Consider the following 5,835-nt stretch of genomic DNA (forward strand, 5'->3'; position numbering starts at 1 on the left):
CTATGGGGGAATCTGTATGTGGAGCTCTGAAGGGAGTGTCTGCCAGTGTAAGATCCCTCCTGTGTGCGTGTACCTGGAGTGTGTGCGTGTACCTGGAGTGTGTGTGTGTGTGTGTGTGTGTGTGTGTGTGTGTGTGTGTAAATATGGGAGCTCTGTATAAGCATCTCTGACTGCTCAGAAGAGTCCCAACCTGTGTACAACTTTCTAGTCCACTTCCTGTGTGTGGCCTGTGTACCTAGCCTATGTGTGCCTAAGCCAGATGGTCCCAGGTACACATGTCCACAAGTGTCCCTGTATTTTATGTGTTTGTAAGGATCCTTGTGGCCCTGGGGTTTTGTAGTGTGGGTTTTGGTTTATGAATTCCAGGTGCCTCTGCCCTTTGTACATGAGTGATTGTGCATATATTTGTGTGTCTGTGAACTTTGTATGTCTGCGTGTACTCCTAAGACTGTGTGACTGACATGTCTCTAAGGATGTGTTCCTGTTCTATGTATATATCCACGTATGTTGCGGTGTTATGTGTCCAGGCGTTCCCACAACTGTGCACCTAGTGGGTGGGGAGGTATGGAAGTTCTATGTGTATACCTGTGTGTCTGTGTATCTTGTGTGTGGCCCTGGGCTTGCACGTGTGTGTGCATTGTGTGTGTGTGCGTTGTGTGTGCGTGCGTGTGTTCTGTGGCCATCCCTGAGAGTCTGTGAATGTGTGTTGTCAGTATTTTCCACATGTGCCCGTGGGCTCCTCTCTATATATTTCAGTTCTGAGGGCCTTCCTCTTGCTGGGTGGATGTGGTGTCTATATCTTTCATGTGTATGTGTGTCCCTGGGTGTCTCTATGTGTGTAGCTCGGTTTTATGGACATCCTCATGTAACCGGTGCCTCAGTGCCCCTACATGTCCTGCCACGCCCTCCCGTGGGTGTGTGACTCACAGCCCCTTGCATGCCCTTCCCTTGTGTTTGTGGTCCGTGTGCCTTTGTGCGCGTATGCTCCCCCTGCGCTTTTGAGGTCTGCGTGCATCCAGGTCCCTGCGTGTGCTCGTTTATGCCCCCGTGTCCCCTGCGCGGGACCCGGGAGCTGCGTCTTGGCGCCCCGTGGGCATCCCCACGTGCGTCCTGGTGCGCCTGGCGGGAGGCCTCGGGGCACACACGGCCGCGGCTGGACCCACCGCCTGGCGCGGCGCGGGGAGGAGGGAGGGGGCGGTGGCGGCGGGGAGCGCGGGCACGTCACCGAGACAGACCGGGAGGCGGTGGCCGCGGGTTCGAGCCGGCGCCGGAGCCCCGCGGCCCCCTCCCCCTGCCCGCGGCCTGGGGAGCCCTAGCCTAGCCCCAGAGCCGCCGAAATGCAATTTCCCGTGCCGGCGCCTTGGCTCGGGGGGCTTTTCCGGGCGGGTTTTGGAAACAGGAGGGGACACGCGGCGGCGGCCCAAACGAGGTGAGCGCGGGCGCCGGGCGGGCCAGGAACCGCCCGCGGGGATGGGAAGCTGAGGGGCGGGACGGCGGCGGGACCCGGCCGCAGCCCCCTTGCGCACCTGCTGGCGGCCGGGGGGGCTGGCGCCCCGGCCTCTGCGGCCCGGCCCTCCATTGTTGAGGCGGCTGGGGAAGGGGGGCGGGGAGGCCCCGGCGGCATCTCTGCGTCTCGCCTTCCCCGAGCAGGGGCGCGGGGAGGACCAGACTCCCCAAAGGAGAGAGGCCCTCAAGTCCCGGAGCCCGGGTCGCTGGTGAGGGGGTGGAAGGCGGGCAGAGATGCCCCCGAGGGGCGGGGACGCTTGATGGGGGGCGTAGAGACAGCGGCGCCCAGGCCGACTGACACCTGACCACCGGGAGGCCCCGGGACAGGGCGGCGGCGAGCTTTGTTCTTGGGGCGGCTGAGCGGTGGGGACTTTGGAAATGCAGGGCTGGGAAGGTCTCCCGCCCGGCGCGAGCGTTCGGGTGGGCGCCCCCGGCCAAGTTCACGGGCTTGCGGGCTTGCGCGGGCCCGCGCGGGCCCTGTGGAGACCGATCCCCGCCGGGGCTCCGACTCCCGCCTGGCTGCGGCCGCAGGCCCAGGGCTGCAGCGGCCCTCCGCCGGCTCCCCGCAGGCCTGTCATTACCGGAGGCGGCTGCAGGGTATTTACTGGGGCCAAGGTTTGCTTACAGGAACACGCCCTCCAAAACTGGCCATAAAAAGGGAAAATGGCCCTGAATCCCACTGCTGGGGAGCCCTTTTAAAGAGACAGGGAACCTTTCACAGGGACCTGCCCTAGAAGGCATGCTGGGGATGGGGTGGGGGAATGGAGAAGAGCCCTCATTGGCTGTTGGGAGCTGAGCAGTACCCCCCCACACCCCACTACACTTCAGTCTCCCCCATCTCCTTTCCCATCCATTCCCCACCGCTCTGGACTGCTTACAGATGTATTTACAGAGCTATAGTTAGATATTCCCAAATAGCTAATGAAGAACCCCAAATCCACACACTATACTTGGACATACTGCCTCCCCATTACTCACAATACCTGCAGGAATGCTCACACACACACACACACACACACACACACACACACACACATCACCCACAATAACACTGCCACGTGGGCTCACACATCACCCATAATGACGTGGACATGCAGGGCTGACGCCCGTGAAAACACTGCCACACAGTAAAATGCAGCCACCACTGACAGTGGCCACAGCGTAGACACAGCCCTGCATATAACACTGATAGACACATCAATCTATACAGCACACACAGACAGTCAAATGTGCGCTGTTGCTCAGGCACCCGCAGGCTTTCACCCAGGGTAACTGTGACAACCACAGATATGTTAAACTTCATGACACAAATACAGATGGACACCATTATCCACAAGAACTGAGACACACATATGGACATAATGTGCCTGCCCAAGCAAGGACACACCCATAGTCACCCACAGTCACCCAGGCAACCCGACACACATACACACAGATGGTACAAGACCTATACAGATGCTGACATCAGGTCATAGTAACCTTGACAGACACACACATAACACAGCTGCACATGCTGACACATGGTTGCCCATGATAAAACTGACCCTCCTAGACACCCATTATGACACTGTCACCAACAAACAGATATGAGCCCTCCAATAGTACTTACACCCATAGTCACTGACACTAACACTTGATAATACACCTGGAACCTACAATAATACCAACACACAGACAGATACAATAACACATGCACAACGACACACACAGACCCACGGGAAAAAGACACAGGCACACACAGAAATCCACAGTCACACTGATGGCCATAAACCTAACACTTGTTTATTGAGCATCTGTTATGTACCAGGCACCATTCTAGTACTGGGGATAAAAGATATCAAAATCCCTGCCCTCCTGGAACTGACATTTTAGTGAACGGGGTTAAGGGGCACCATAATCGGATGACACAGACTACAGTCACCCATAATAACACTGACAGATGCCAGACACCCACATACACTGGCTCACACATTGTCCTGCAATTACCCACAATTAGCCCTGACACCCCCCCCACAGTCACACTGACATCCACACACAAACAAGCCCACAGGAGTTCTGACACATGAGCCGACACAAACACACAATAGGCATAGAGACAGGCTCCCACTATTGTACATACCCACCTGGGTTTACAGACATCACCCCCCTACCCCCCCAGCCTACCTGAGTAGCTTGGATCTCAAGCCCACAACAGCCCACCAATAACAGGCCCATAGGCAGCTGCTGCCTGCATTTTGCAGAGTTCACCCTGACCCAGACCCAGGGTCGCCCTGCACCATGAGCCTCAGTAGAAGTGTCTAAATATCCCATCAACTGGCACCAGGCCCCTTCACAGTCCCCAACCCTAACTCTGAAGCTGGAGCCGTCTTGCCTTCTCTATCCCTGGCCCCACATAATTGGTGGGCTTGGGAAGGAAGTCAGGCTCCAAGCCCTCTGACCACCTCCCGGTCTGAGTGGGACAGATGAGCCCCTTGTCTGTCCCTATGTGAAAAGTCCTGAGCAGACAGAGGAAGGGGGGCACTGTCATGAGGAGGGCGGAGCAGGAACCTGAGAAGTCACACAGGTATGGGGAAAATGAGGAGCCCCCTACTCGCCATTCTAGACAGCTTGGGCCATCAGCAGGACCCCACTTAGGGAACCCCATGTGTGCTGTTGCCAGACCCCCATAATGAGATCTTTGTCTGCCAGGCCCTGACCACCTCCTCCCCCATGTCCCCTCTAGGTCCATGCACAGGCACTCAAAGACATGCACACTGGGACACACAAGGTCACTCATGCAGGGACACATGCATGGACATATATACAGAGACACACACAGGCTGACAGACACCCCTTGAAGCTCTGAACCTCTGCCCTTGTGCTTGCCTGCTCCCCCATCACTGTGCTGTTCCCCCCATCCTCCCCCTCAACTTGACGGCAGAGCTGCCTCCATCCATCACTCTCTCACCTCTGACTCTGACCCCCAGACTAGCACCAGCTGCCCTGCCTTCCTAGAGCTCAGGATGGGGGTGGGCCCTAGGTCAGTGTGGCTTCTGGAAGGCTCCTTTCACCCCACTCACCCCCAGCCTCCTGCCCAGACGGGACTCTCCCAGCTGGGGTGTGGTGGGGGTGGGTTCCCAGAGATTACTGGGGAAGAAGAGGAATGAAGGCCTTGAAGGGTACCTCCGCCTTGCACTGGGCAGGGGTTGGGGGTGGAAGGAGACAGCTCCAGCCAGCCTGTTGGGCTTCAAAGTCAGATGGAAGCACAATCGGCCCCCCATTAGGCCTCAGGGCACTTGGCGGGAGGAACAATCAGCTCCCCCCTCAAGAGCCCCAAGTCCAGACAGTGAAACGCAGACAGACATGAAGCTGCCCCTCGCCAACGGCCAGCCCCATACCGCGGTGGGGCCTGGCCCACAGACACAGATCAGGTGTAATGGACCAGACACCCACAAGCGGACCCAGACAGCCAGGGACAGGAGCACACGCAGGGTGGGAGACCCACACTAACACATGCCCGCGAGGGGCACAGTCAGACCCAGACAGACACTGAGGGCAAAGGCGGGAAGCCAGCGTAGACCACTGCAGACAAAGGGAGACAGACACCCCCCAGGCAGCCCCGCCCTTCGGCTCGAAGCCCCGCCCACTCCCAGCTCCGCCTTTCTGTCTGCGGGGACCAGACACCCCCAGCCTGTTCTTCCCGTTTTGAGGACAACCCTTGCAGGGACCTCCCTCCTTGATAGGTCAAAGTCAAAGCCCTCAGACAAGCAAGCGGAAAGGAGGTACAGAAAGAAAAGAGGTGTCTCGGGGGTCCCCCAATATGGCCAGAATGCCTCGGACCTGATGACCCCCAACAACAAAGATTTTGAGAGTGGTATACCAAACTCTGAGCCTCACCTTCCTCATGGCTAAAACATCATCCTAATAATAGGATGATGTATGTGAAGAGTTATTTATTATTTAATATTATTACTATCTCTGCCCTCCTAACCCATCCTCCTCCCCGCAGAGTTCTAGGCATTCTTTTCGTTAGGACCACCATCCCGTCCCCAAGACAGGAGACCCCACATTCTCCCTCAGAAGGGCTCGGATGCCTGGCGGGGGTAAAGGGGCCGCCGCCCACCCACCCACGCACCCCAGCGCTGGAGTGGGGCCCTTCTAGCCCTGTGGGTGGGCCGAGGGGGAGGGTGCCCCCCGCCCCCCGAGCTCCCGACAGGAGTGGAGATGTGACTGGACCCCAGCCTGGGGACCAGAGGCCAGGCTTTGGGGAAGGGCTTCACGAGGTGGGAAAATTTCACCGGGGCGTCTTGCAGGGTTCGGGCCGTAGAGAGTGGTTTTGGCGACTCCGTA

Source organism: Hipposideros armiger, unplaced genomic scaffold (assembly GCF_001890085.2).
Source record: "Hipposideros armiger isolate ML-2016 unplaced genomic scaffold, ASM189008v1 scaffold_417, whole genome shotgun sequence".
NCBI lineage: Eukaryota > Metazoa > Chordata > Mammalia > Chiroptera > Hipposideridae > Hipposideros > Hipposideros armiger.